Here is a 14,443-nt window from a genome sequence, read left to right on the forward strand (position 1 = left end):
AGGTGCTCTTATTCTCCATGGACTTCACAGTGTCCCAGAACTTTTTTGAGTTTGTGCTACAGTATGCAAATTTCTGCTTGAAAAAGCTAGCCTTGGCTTTCCTAACTGCCTGTGTTTATTGATTCCTAACTTCCCTGAAAAGTTTCATATCACGTGGGCTATTCGATGCTGATGCAAAATGCCACAGGATGTTTTTGTGCTGATGAAGGGCAGTCAGGTCTGGAGAGAACCAAGGGCTATATCTGTTCCTGGTTAAAAAAAAATTGAATGGTGCATGCTTATTTAAGATGGTGAGGAAGGCACTTTTAAAGAATAACCAGGCCTCCTCTACTGACGGTATGAGGTCAATATCCTTCCAGCATACCCGGGCCAGGGCGATTAGAAAGGCCTCATGCACTGCTAAGTTCCCTGGTCCGCCAGCTAAGCTGAACAAGTTTCAGGCAAGTTTCTTAAAATATGAGATAGGTGGTATATATTATGCATCTACACCCAATCACAAATAAGCATGTTTCTTTTATAAATCATGCAAAATCTAGGTTATTCAGCAACTACCCCAATTCATTTCCATCCAGTTTTATATAAATATTTTGCTTGTATGTCTGTTTTGTTTGGAGTATGTTGTTCTAGTCTGTGTGTCAGTTTCACAAGCAGCTCCTGACAAACTTAAAGGATCAAATCACCTCACACCAACTTCACCAATTACATCTGTGCTTCAGGGGATTCCCCATTAGCTCCTCCTTCACCATTTTTTATTATTGCAGTTTATAGAAGGTAGGTTGAGTGTATCATTTCTCCAGCACTGTTCAGTTTAACTTTCTAAAGAATAGTAACTTTAGAGACCTTAACACCACATCACCCAATACCAGCTCAACCAATCACAACTGTGTGAGGATCATCATCAAATGAGGGCTGCATGCAGGAATATGTTGTAATGGAATGCCTTGCCTTGGCATGGTCTCAATAGTAAAAACCCTTCAGTCTATGGCGTCTGCCTGGTCTTAATTGAAGGAGTGTAGGCTCAGTATATACCACATTTTCAGGGAAAATTGTCCTTCCTCAGCTGGGGCCTGTATAAAACACTTAGCATGACATTTCTATGACTCAGTGGTGACATGACTGATATTCTGTGAGAAAGTTGGCTCCTTCCCAACAAACTTGACTTGTTAGACCATGAGAGAATACTGTCTCTTTCTGTCTCACATAACAGTATTCATAAATGATTTAATGATATGACTACATCATTGTGTGGGCTGTTGTCTGTGGGCCTGTAATCTCGGTTAACCCAGAACACAGGCATGTCTCTCTTATCTGGTTACCATGGGGACATACTGTAAATGTAAAAACATGGGATACTTTACTACTGTTTTAAGGGAAATCTTCCACCACAAACAAAACAATTATTTAATTCATTGTTTGGATTGAGTTAGGGGAGGGTACATTAAAGGAGTAGGTTACAGTCAGTCTTCCCCACTCTATGTGTGAATAAAAAGTGCAAAGTCACTGCATAAGTTTCCTGCACAGAAAACGGTGGACCAGGAAACAGCTACATCTGTAACCACAACTGTTACAGCTAGCGGGGCTTGAGGGTTAGTGAGATGAGGGGTCAGTTAATGAAATCGTAAAGATGGGAAATGCAGATAATTATCCGTCAACAACTTGTCAAGTCATCGTGGTACACTAACAGCAACATCTCACCAGTCAAATCAGTCATACAGGTGCTATATCTTTGCAACATGCAATCATTCTCAAAGAGCTGACAGTCTTTGCAACAGAGCTGTGTGTCTGTCTCATTGCAAGCCTCTGTAATAATCATGGGACACAGTTCCTTTCAATGAGATGTGTAATTCTTCCTTTTGTCTCTCAGTTGACTAAATAACAGTCTTACTGTCTGTCACACCCATTTAGAATGCAAGGATGACATCTTGAAATCGGCAAGCGTATGTTACAATTGCTTTGGAATGTTTCCACCTGATTTCCAACTTGACTGTATCCACAACTTAAACCCAATGTGTCGGCACTAATGAATCACTAATGAACAGTGGTGGAAAAAGTACTCAATTGTCATACCTGAGTAAAAGTAAAGATACCTTAATAGAAAATGACTCAAATAAAGTGAAAGTCACCCAGTACAATACTACTTGAGTTAAAGCCTAAAAGCATTTGGTTGTAAATATACTTAAATATCAAAAGAAAATGAAATTGCTAAAATATATCAAAAGTACAAGTCTTATTCCTTATATTAAGCAAACCAGACGGCACAATTCTCTGGTTTTTATTTACTTATGTATGCCAGGGGCACACTCCAACAGTCAGACATAATTTACTAATAAAGCATGTGTGTTTAGTGAGTCCGCCAGATCAGAGGCAGTAGGGATGACCAGGGATGTTCTCTTGATAAGTGTGTGAAGTGGACCTTTGGCCATTTTTCTGTGCTGATAAGCATTGAAAATGTAATGTGTGCTTTTGGGTGTCAGAGAAAATATATGGAGTAAAAAGTACCTTTTCTTTAGGAATGTAGTGAAGTAAAAGGTGTCAAAAATATAAATAGTAAAGTAAAGTACAGATATTCCAAAAAACTATTAAGCAGCAGTACTTCAAAGTATTTTTACTTAAGTACTGTCAAGCCCTGACCTGAGATATCTCTGTTTTCTTCATATTTTGGTTAGGTCAGAGTGTGACTAGGGTGGGTACGCTAGTTTTTGTATTGTCTAGGGGTTTTGTATGTCTAGGGTTTGTAGGTCTAGGTGATTTGTATGTTTATGGTTGCCTGATATGGTTCCCAATCAGAGGCAGCTGTTTATCGTTGTCTCTGATTGGGGATCATATTTAGGTAGCCATTTCCCTTTGGTGTTTGTGGGATCTTGTTCTATTTTTAGTTGCCTGTCTGCACTATTCATATTAGCTTCACGGTTTGTTTTGTTATTTTGTTCAGTGTTCATTCTTTTAATAAATTAGAATGTATGCATACCACGCCGCACCTTGGTCTCATTCGTATAATGAACGTGACAGAAGATCCCACCAAAAATGGACCAAGCAGCGTGTTCAGGAGGAATGGACCTGGGAGGAGATCCTGGATGGAGCAGGACACTGGACGCAGGCTGGGGAGTATCGCCTTCCGAAGGAGGCAATAGAGGCAGCGAAAGTGGAACGGCGACGTTACGAGGAGTTATACCAACAATGTAGGCCACAGAAACCCCAATATTTTTTTGGGGGGAGGCACATGGAGCAGTCGGCGGAGCCGAGGAGCGAACCAGAGCCAGTCAGGGAGTCGGATGAGGAGTTCGACGCAAGATTCCGGAGAGAGGTGCTAGCATTGAGAGCGCTGCTGAGCGGGCGTGCTGAGGTGGGTGTCATCAGACTGGTTTCACTTGTACCGGTCCCACGCATCAGGTCTCCAGTGCGCCTCCACAGTCCAGTACGTCCTGTGCCTCCTCTTCGCACTCGCCCTAAGGTGCGTGTCATCAGCCCGGTGCCACCTGTACCGGTCCCACGCATCAGGTCTCCAGTGTGCCTCCACAGTCCAGTACGTCCTGTGCCTACTCTCCGCACTCGCCCTGAGGTGCGTGTCATCAGAAAGGTACCACCTGTACCGGTCCCACGCATCAGAGCTCCAGTGCGCCTCCCCAGTCCAGTACGTTCTGTTCCTGCTCCTCACACTCGCCATGAGGTGCATGTCATCAGCCCGGTACCACCAGTACCGGTCCCACGCATCAGGCCTCCAGTGCACCTCCACAGTCCAGAGCCTCCGGCGACAGTTTCCAGTCCAGAGCTTCCGGCGACAGTCCCAGTCCGGAACCTCCAACGACGGGTCACAGTCAAGGTTTTGCGGCCGGAGTCCGCACCTTTGGGGGGTGGGGGGGGTACTGTCACGTTCTGATCTTTATTTCCTTTGTTTTGTATTTAGTTAGTATGGTCAGGGCGTGAGTTGGGTGGGCAGTCTGTTTGTTTTTCTAGGTTTTGGGTATTTCTATGTTTCGGCCTAGTATGGTTCTCAATCAGAGGCAGGTGTCATTAGTTGTCTCTGATTGAGAATCATACTTAGGTAGCCTGGGTTTCACTGTGTGATTGTTCCTGTCTCTGTGTTTTGCACCAGATAGGGCTGTTATTGGTTTTCCACGTTTATGATTGTTTTGTAGTGTTCGTGTTTATCTTTTTTTATTAAACATGAATCAATATAACCACGCTGCGTTTTGGTCCGCCTCTACTTCACCACAGGAATACCGTTACAATCTGAAGTATTTGCATCCTGTATAGTACAGTTAACTTCCTCAATAAGGAAGTGGCATTGATACTGGCAGTTATCAGACAGTTAGACATTAAGAGTCAACTCTCTCTCCCCTTTCCCTTATGGCCTCATACGATTTAAATCAAATCAAATATTATTGGTCACATACACATATTTAGCAGATGTTTTTGCGGATGTTGCGAAAATGCCTGTGTTTCTAGCTCCAACAGTGCAGTAGTGCAGTAGTATCTAACAATACACACATCTAAATGTAAAATAATGGAATTAAGAAATACATAAATATTAGGATGAGCAATGTTGGAGTGGCCGGCTAGTGTTGGCTATTTAACAGTCTAATGGCCTTGAGATAGAAGCGTTTTTTTCAGTCTCTCTGTTCCAGTTTTGATGCATATGCATCTGTGGTTGATGTTCTTGATGATCTTTTTGGCCTTCCTGTGACATCAGGTGCTGTAGGTGTCCTGGAGGACAAGTAGTTTGCTCCCGGTGATGCGTTGTGCAGACCACACCAACCTCTGGATAGCCCTGTGATTGTGGGCGGTGCAGTTGCTGTACCAGGCGGTGATACAGCCCGACAGAATGCTCTCAATTGCCCATCTGTAAAAGTTTGTGAAGGTTTTTGGGGCCAAGCCAAATTTCTTCAGCCTCCTGAGGTTGAAGAGGCGCTGTTGCGGCTTCTTCACCACTGTCTGTGTGGGTGGACCATTTCAGATGGTCAGTGATGTGTACACTGAGGAACTTGCAGCTTTCCACCTGCTCCACTGCGGTCCCCTCAATGTGGATAGGGGCGTGGCCCTCTGTTTCCTGAAGTCCACGATCAGCTCCTTTGTTTTGTTGATGTTGAGTGAGAGGTTATTTTCCTGGCACCACTCTCCCAGGGCCATCACCTCCCTGTAGGCTGTCTCGCCATTGTTGGTAATCAGGCCTACTACTGTTGTGTGGTCTGCACACTTGATGATTGAGTTTGAGGCGTGCATGGCCACGCAGTCATGGGTGAACAGGGAGTACAGGAAGGGGCTGAGCATGTACCCTTTTGGGGCCCCTGTGTTGAGGATCAGCGAAGTGGTGGTGTTGTATCCTACCTTCACTACCTGGGGGCGACCCGTTAGGAAGTCCAGGACCCAGTTGCACAGGGCAGGGTTCAGACCCAGTGTCCCAAGCTTAATGATGAGCTTGGAGGGTACTATGATGTTGAATGCTAAGCTATAGTGAATGAACAGCATTCTTGCATAGGTATTCCTCTTGTCCAGGATGAGGCAGTGTGCAGTGCAGTGGAGATTGCATCATCTGTGCCTCTATTGGGGTGGTAAGCAAATTGAAGTGGGTCTAGGGTGTCAGGTAAGGTAGAGGTGATATGATCAGGTCTGTCTTTAGAATCATCAGGAATTCTGAGAAATCATGTAACTGTATTGAAATACAGATGAAGACAACTCATCTAGGCTGACTGGATTGAAAGGTGGCACCACTTCAGCCCCGTGACCCACTTTAGGTTAACCACAGGTTATTCAACAATTACCCCAATTATTTGTTAACACTTTATTTGGATAGTCTCAAGTAGATGGCTTGTAGATGTTCAATAACTGTCAACAATATTTAAACTAACTATCCACTAACCCTAACCCTTATTCTAAACCTAACTACAACCTACGCAAGCATTTGCTTATCAACAGCTAAGAGCCAGGAGGAAGAGAGGTTATACAGCAGTACATGTGTTTCCTGAAGTCAATCACCAGACTACATTATATCACTGTGAAGTAGTTGGAGTGTTAAGGAGAGATTGACTTGTTAGACAAATGTAATACTGTCAACGTTAATCAAACACACACAGACAGAGACAGAGACAGAGACAGAGACAGACAGACAGACAGACAGACAGACAGACAGACAGACAGACAGACAGACAGACAGACAGACAGACAGACAGACAGACAGACAGACAGACAGACAGACAGACAGACAGACAGAAACAGAGAGAGAGAGAGAGAGAGAGAGAGAGAGAGAGAGAGAGAGAGAGACAAAGCCATGGCTGTCTCCAGAATTTCCCTACATCTCTATCTTTGTCTTACACCCAGCTTTGGCAGTAAGCCAGTACATACAGGGGTCAGATAATACACATAAACCAAGTTAATACACCAGGGGATACATTTAAAGAATGGCTCTTAAATTATATCTAAATAACAGTCTGAGTGGAGTACAGTACTGTCACAAATTAATTCCATCAATCAAGGGAAAACAGATTAAACCAACAAGACACACAGAGATGAATAGCAGGATGTTTTAATATAAGTTGTTGAGTAGGTTAGCAAAGCAAACATAAATGAGTGTTAAACACATGAGTAATGATTCAATAAAAATAAAAAATCACATTAACAAATACAGTCAGTATCATTCATTATTAAATTGAACAAAAATAAGTAATTTTCTTGTCATGTCAGAAGCCTAATAATGTGTTATATATCCTGTCCGTATTTCTACAACAGCAGTTATGATTCTCTAGCCCCATTTGAACTTCTCCTGCAGGTTTAACACACCCTTAACCTTCCACTTGTAGTTGTCCTTTCAGATCCACAAAGGGAAGTCAACAAGCTCCTAAGGATAGCAGCAAGGTAGCAGTTTGGAATCTGGCTATTTGATTTGCGCTCACATAGAATATAAACCAATATAAGATGTGGAAAGATGCCAGTCCTACATCCCTCACTATAAGCATTAGCTGACCTAAAGACAACACTCAAATCTGGGTCAGACGAGCCCATAGGCACAGATCTAGGATCAGCTTCCCGAACACTACTTCATTAGGGGGAAACTTTAAATCCGTGTCTATGGGTCAATTGAATCTACTAAAAGCATGACATTGGATCCATGAGTCACTTCCTCAGTGACTAACAGGAAAACGGTAATACATATCATAATCAGATTTCATGTTCTACTATGTACAACATGTATATTATGTTTATATTACTAGATATATAATGAAGTATTATAATAATACTTGTTTAACAGACAATGTCTAGGCAGAGTGGTGTGAGTAGGTGTGGCTGGGAACTGATGTCACATCCTCTCTGGTTCAATATCAAGCCATTCATAAATCACACAGGGACTTCCCTGGTATAGCTGGGAGGGAGGGAGAGGAACTATATCTGTTGCAGCATACGACAGGAAGTGAACTGGTATGAACTGTTAGGAACTAGTGAAAGAGAGGGGAAAAGGAATGTCATGTGTCTGTGTGCTGTCTGATACAGAAATATTTCACCCATCTTTACAGTAACTAGAAAACTAGAAACACAAATAGTATCACACTGTCTCCACTACCAGGTGACACTATTACTCAACAGACCACAGATGAGTCATTTCCCCCCAACATAGTAATATGAGTTTGTATACTGTACATTTGTATGCATGTGTGTTAATATGCCTGGTCACTTATCGTAGACTAAAAGTGCAGCTATGGGAATCTAGCTTCCACAGCAAGAGATCCACTGCTGCACTAAAATTGTCTCAGAATGTAATACTATCTCAAGCCACTTGCCCATTACAATGCTTTAGAAATGAAACTTTTAAAACTGAGATTCATGGGTCCAATTCATCCTCCTGTCAACACATCTGTAACTGAAATACCAAACAGATGTCTTTAGCAATACGTACAAATTCACAAAATAATCATTTATATACATTCAGTGACCTACACAGTGTTTCAGTAACCTTGACTAAACTAAAAAACGGTGTGGACCACCCCCTCCATACACACCTCTCTCCAGCAAATAACAGTATGATAACTCCAGCAAAACATCCCATAAGAACCCAGGCCACTGTCTGGTTCCTTTCATCTGTGTGGGAAAGAGAGAGAGGCTGAGTGTAAAGGAGGAAGCTAATGATAGGCTTTAGCTCAGTAGTCTAACACCGTCTTGTGGCTCAGAGTTGACCCTGGTACAAACCCAGTCTCCCACATGAGCATTCAGATAACACCCAAATCCATAACAGAATGAGAGATTTGACTATCAGTGTTCATATACAGTGTATTCGGAAAGTATTCAGACACCTTCCCTTTTCCACATTGTTACAGCCTTGTTCTAAAATTGATGTTTTTTTTGTTTTTTTTTAACTAGGCAAGTCTATCCCGGCCAAACCCAGACGAAGCTGGGCCAGGCTTTTGACTCTGTCAATCACCACATTCTCATTGGCAGACTCGACAGCCTTGGTTTCTCAAATGATTGCCTCGCCTGGTTCACCAACTACTTCACTGATAGAGTTCAGTGTGTCAAATCGGAGGGCCTGTTGTCCGGACCTCTGGCAGTCTCTATGGGGGTGCCACAGGGTTCAATTCTCGGGCTGACTCTCCTCTCTGTATATATCAACGATATCGCTCTTGATGCTGAAAAGTGCTTGAAAAACAAATGATAGTTCCACTAAGTGCAAACCAGATGGGGTGGTGTATCGCTGCAGAATGCATTGGTAGCAATGCTGGTTAAGTGTGCCTTAAATTCTAAATAAATCACGAACAGTGTCACCAGCAAAGCACCCCCACATCATCACACCTCCACCGCCATGCTTCATGGTGGGAACCACACATGCAAAGATCATCCATTCACCTACTCTGCGTCTCACAAAGACAGGGTGGTTGGAACCAGGAATCTCAAATTTGGACTCCAGACCAAAGGACAGATTTCTACCAGTCTAATGGCCATTGTTCGTGTGTCTTGGCCTAAGCAAGTTTCTTATTCTTATTGGTGTCCTTTTAGTAGTGGTTTCTTTGCAGCAATTTGACCATGTAGGCCTGAGTCTCCTCTGAACAGCTGATGTTGAGATGTGTCTGTTACTTGAACTCTGTGAAGCATTTATTTGGCCTGCAATTTCTGAGGCTGGCAACTCTAATGAACGTATCCTCTGCAGCAGAGGTAACTCTGGGTCTTCCTTTTCTTGTGGTGGTCCTAATGAGAGCCATTTTTATCATAGCACTTGGTGGTTTTTGCGACTGCACTTGAAGAAACTTTCAAGTTCTTGACATTTTCCAGAATGACTGACCTGCATTTCAATTAACAAGGCACACCTGTTAATTGAAATGCATTCCAGGTGACTACCTGGTTGAGAGAATGCCAAGACTGTGCAAAGCTGTCATCAAGGCAAAGGGTGGCTACTTTGAACAATCTCAAGTATAAAATATAATTTGATTTGGTTAACACTTTTTTGGGGTTTCTACATGATTCCATACAGTGCCTTGCGAAAGTATTCGGCCCCCTTGAACTTTGCGACCTTTTGCCACATTTCAGGCTTCAAACATAAAGATATAAAACTGTATTTTTTTGTGAAGAATGAACAACAAGTGGGACACAATCATGAAGTGGAACGACATATATTGGATATTTCAAACTTTTTTAACAAATCAAAAACTGAAAAATTGGGTGTGCAAAATTATTCAGCCCCCTTAAGTTAATACTTTGTAGTGCCACCTTTTGCTGCGATTACAGCTGTAAGTCGCTTGGGGTATGTCTCTATCAGTTTTGCACATCGAGAGACTGAATTTTTTTCCCATTCCTCCTTGCAAAACAGCTCGAGCTCAGTGAGGTTGGATGGAGAGCATATGTGAACAGCAGTTTTCAGTTCTTTCCACAGATTCTCGATTGGATTCAGGTCTGGACTTTGACTTGGCCATTCTAACACCTGGATATGTTTATTTTTGAACCATTCCATTGTAGATTTTGCTTTATGTTTTGGATCATTGTCTTGTTGGAAGACAAATCTCCGTCCCAGTCTCAGGTCTTTTGCAGACTCCATCAGGTTTTCTTCCAGAATGGTCCTGTATTTGGCTCCATCCATCTTCTCATCAATTTGAACCATCTTCCCTGTCCCTGCTGAAGAAAAGCAGGCCCAAACCATGATGCTGCCACCACCATGTTTGACAGTGGGGATGGTGTGGTCAGGGTGATGAGCTGTGTTGCTTTTACGCCAAACATAACGTTTTGCATTGTTGCCAAAAAGTTCAATTTTGGTTTAATCTGACCAGAGCACCTTCTTCCACATGTTTGGTGTGTCTCCCAGGTGGCTTGTGGCAAACTTTAAACAACACTTTTTATGGATATCTTTAAGAAATGTCTTTCTTCTTGCCACTCTTCCATAAAGGCCAGATTTGTGCAATATACGACTGATTGTTGTCCTATGGACAGAGTCTCCCACCTCAGCTGTAGATCTCTGCAGTTCATCCAGAGTGATCATGGGCCTCTTGGCTGCATCTCTGATCAGTATTCTCCTTGTATGAGCTGAAAGTTTAGAGGGACGGCCAGGTCTTGGTAGATTTGCAGTGGTCTGGTACTCCTTCCATTTCAATATTATCGCTTGCACAGTGCTCCTTGGGATGTTTAAAGCTTGGGAAATCTTTTTGTATCCAAATCCGGCTTTAAACTTCTTCACAACGGTATCTCGGACCTGCCTGATGTGTTCCTGGTTCTTCATGATGCTCTCTGCGCTTTTAACGGAACTCTGAGACTATCACAGTGCAGGTGCATTTATACGGAGACTTGATTACACACAGGTGGATTGTATTTATCATCATTAGTCATTTAGGTCAACATTGGATCATTCAGAGATCCTCACTGAACTTCTGGAGAGAGTTTGCTGCACTGAAAGTAAAGGGGCTGAATAATTTTGCACGCCCAATTTTTCAGTTTTTGATTTGTTAAAAAGGTTTGAAATATCCAATAAATGTCGTTCCACTTCATGATTGTGTCCCACTTGTTGTTGATTCTTCACAAAAAAATACAGTTTTATATCTTTATGTTTGAAGCCTGAAATGTGGCAAAAGGTCGCAAAGTTCAAGGGGGCCGAATACTTTCGCAAGGCACTGTATGTGTTATTTCATAGTTTTGATGCCTTCACTATTATATAATGCAGAAGAAAGTTACTGGAGCCAAAGCAACAATACCAAGATCTCTCTGCATGTCTCAAGCTACTGTGAGTCATAATCATCTAGTTCAATGGGTTCCTGGTCAAATGGCTTCACAATACAGTTACCTAGAGAAGTTCAAAAGACACACTGTTCAAGTTGGTAGTAAAACCCAGCAGGCCGTGAAACTAGCACACGCGCACACACACAGTTGCACATATGTCATGTAATTACATGGGATTTCAGGTTATTGGTGTAATTACATACAGTAAGTACATTAGTAACTAACTTGTAAGCATATTAGTCGAATTACATTCAAATGTACATTCGCTTTGTTTACAGTTGAGTAACTAATAGATTCTACTACTATTACTACCACTACCACCACTACTACTGCCACTACTACTACTGTAAACAGATACACAGAGGAAATCAGCCTAACAGTTCTGAAAGAGCTAGACATTCAGTATAATGAAGTCTCATGAGGTAGCTCACTAAATGGGCCATTTAAGGTTGCAGACTGGCTCATTGTGTCTCTGAGCATTCTGTGTGGGATGAGTATTTAGGTACTTCCACAACTACAAAGCAGTGTGAATATGAAGGGGGTAAAATAATGTAGGTGTCTTATCTGGATTCTCATTACTGGTGAGAACCTCTCAGCATGGTTTCACTGCATTGTTCTTAGAAAGACTAAGTCTCTACTTAGCTACTGGTGATTTGACAATAACACTGTAATATGGACTCACACTCACTAAGACACTCTGCTTTATGAAATGACAGCTATAAGAGATGGAGAATAAACTGGTTAACAGAAGGCAGAGAGAGGAAATAGTCACTAGGCATCCTGAACATGTCTGGGCATGTCTGCACTCTCTGGCCTAAAATGGTGATGAATCCAGCTGCTACTGTATTTTCTATGTGCTCATGACATTGATAGCCAGTGTTAATATGTGGTGAGTATTGGCACAACATGGCTACTGTGCATTACCCAAATAGTGAGTGCTACACACAGGTGTTGCATGATGTGAGCTTGCCTTTATAAAGCCTTTTCAGACCTAGTGACAGCTACAGCATGAGTATGCAAATGTTCCATAATCATGATCTTCATTTTCATGTTGTCCCAACACAAACAGTAACCATACAGTAACAACAGGGTTGTAGTGGAGGGTAAACATATTCTACACACCGTTGTATTATGTGTGCATTCCTCTAAGTACTTCAGTCTGTCCATGCAGCATATGATGGTAATAGATTGACTGGTCTGAACCACAACACGATCTTTGTCAATCTCTTTGCTGTTAGTGTTGATGTTCAAATACTGGAGAGTTGAGACCAAATCACGGACGCTGGACAGAGTGGATTTCAGTTGTAACAAAAGGCAGTTTTAATGAGTCAAAAGATATCTTGTCCTGCAGTTTTACGTGCACGGACCTAGTTCATATAACTCAGTAAGGAGTCAGGTGAAAAAGGCGCTATATCAAAGGTTACAATCATTTTTATACATAGAATAAAGTAGGTAGAGTCTTGTCATGTCGCTTTCTGAATGGTCCTGAAGGGTCGGAGGCGGACCTGCTCACGCCAGAGCAGGAGCCCCATTGGTGCACAGCAGAGCCTTCTGCTCTGAGCTCCCGACCAGTAGAGGGGGGTTAGATGTGTGTGTTTATGCAAGGAGATATTTGTGTGTCAGGGGATCTTGAAACATCAGAGCTGAGGGGGGCAGTTTTATGGCTGGGTGTATGTGTTCTTGCGATGGAATGTCTTTGTTTCCTGGGGTGGTGAGACAACAGGGCTGAGGGGGGTAGTTTTAGGGGGGTAGTTTTATTGATGGGTGAGTGAGCTGGTTCCTGTTTTAGCAGGGGTAAGTAAGATGACTTGAGTCAGGCGGTTTGGCTTGGCGCTGTATAATATATGAGCTATGTGTATGAATGTTTACATATATATATATGACATTAGTGAGAACAGTGCCCTAAATAAAATACAAATCACAAAATGGTGTTCCTCTGTGTTGACACAGCTTTGCATAACTCACTGGTCACTGACCCTGGTCCAGGATAGTTACAGAAATGTACCTGATTCAAATACTCAGCTGTTCGTCAAGACCGTGATTAATTGAATCAGGTGTGTTAGTGCAGGACTGGAACTAAAGCCTGCATATCCTGTAGTTCTCCAGGACCTGGGCTGGTGCCCACTGTTGTGAAAGAATAGTGACACATCTACCAGTTGCCTCATCACCAGGTCCAACATGAAAGTAGTACTGCACAGCATGTACTGGAGTGTCATTCAGACAATGTTGATCTCAGCTATACAGATGTAGCCTCCAAATAAGCAATCATATGGTCACTCACATCTGCATCCAACCACTGTGTTACACAGGTTGAGGGCGATCCTGGCAGGGGCTCTGAGAGTTGATAGGTCATTGTACAGTTGGCATGTACAGCGTTCCAGCCAACGGTCTGGGCTCTGACACAGCTACCCAGCTGAGACACCACGGTGAAAGCAAGGGAACTCAGTTTTAACTTTGGACACATAGCATGGATTACAGAATCAGAGAGATAGACATTTAAAGCATGTATGTTATATTTCAGGAGTGTATAACAGATATCTGTCCACAAACACCCCAGATACGGATACATCAAGCTAATAATACTGATAAGAAACACTGCACACATGTGTATACACCTGCTGCATAAACACTCACACATTCACACACACACCTCTCTCTCTAAAACCCATAAAAACATTAAACTAGGCAAAACAAGATAAAACATGATCGCATTACAAGATAAAACATGATCGCATTACAAGATAAAACATGATCACATTACAAGATAAAACATGATCACATTACAAGATAAAACATGATCACATTACAAGATAAAACATGATCGTATTACAAGATAAAACATGATCACATTACAAGATAAAACATGATCACATTACAAGATAAAACATGATCACATTACAAGATAAAACATGATGCATTACATGATAAAACATGATGCATTACATGATAAAACATGATGCATTACAAGATAAAACATGATCACATTACATGATAAAACATGATGCATTACATGATAAAACATGATGCATTACATGATAAAACATGATGCATTACAAGATAAAACATGATGCATTACATGATAAAACATGATGCATTACATGATAAAACATGATGCATTACATGATAAAACATGATGCATTACAAGATAAAACATGATTGTATTACATGATAAAACATAATCGCATTACAAGATAAAACATGATTGCATGATGGATTAATGCTACTCTGTTTTCCCATAATCCTCCCAAACTTCAACATTGCA

This window comes from Oncorhynchus kisutch, linkage group LG2, assembly GCF_002021735.2.
Source record: "Oncorhynchus kisutch isolate 150728-3 linkage group LG2, Okis_V2, whole genome shotgun sequence".
Lineage (NCBI taxonomy): Eukaryota > Metazoa > Chordata > Actinopteri > Salmoniformes > Salmonidae > Oncorhynchus > Oncorhynchus kisutch.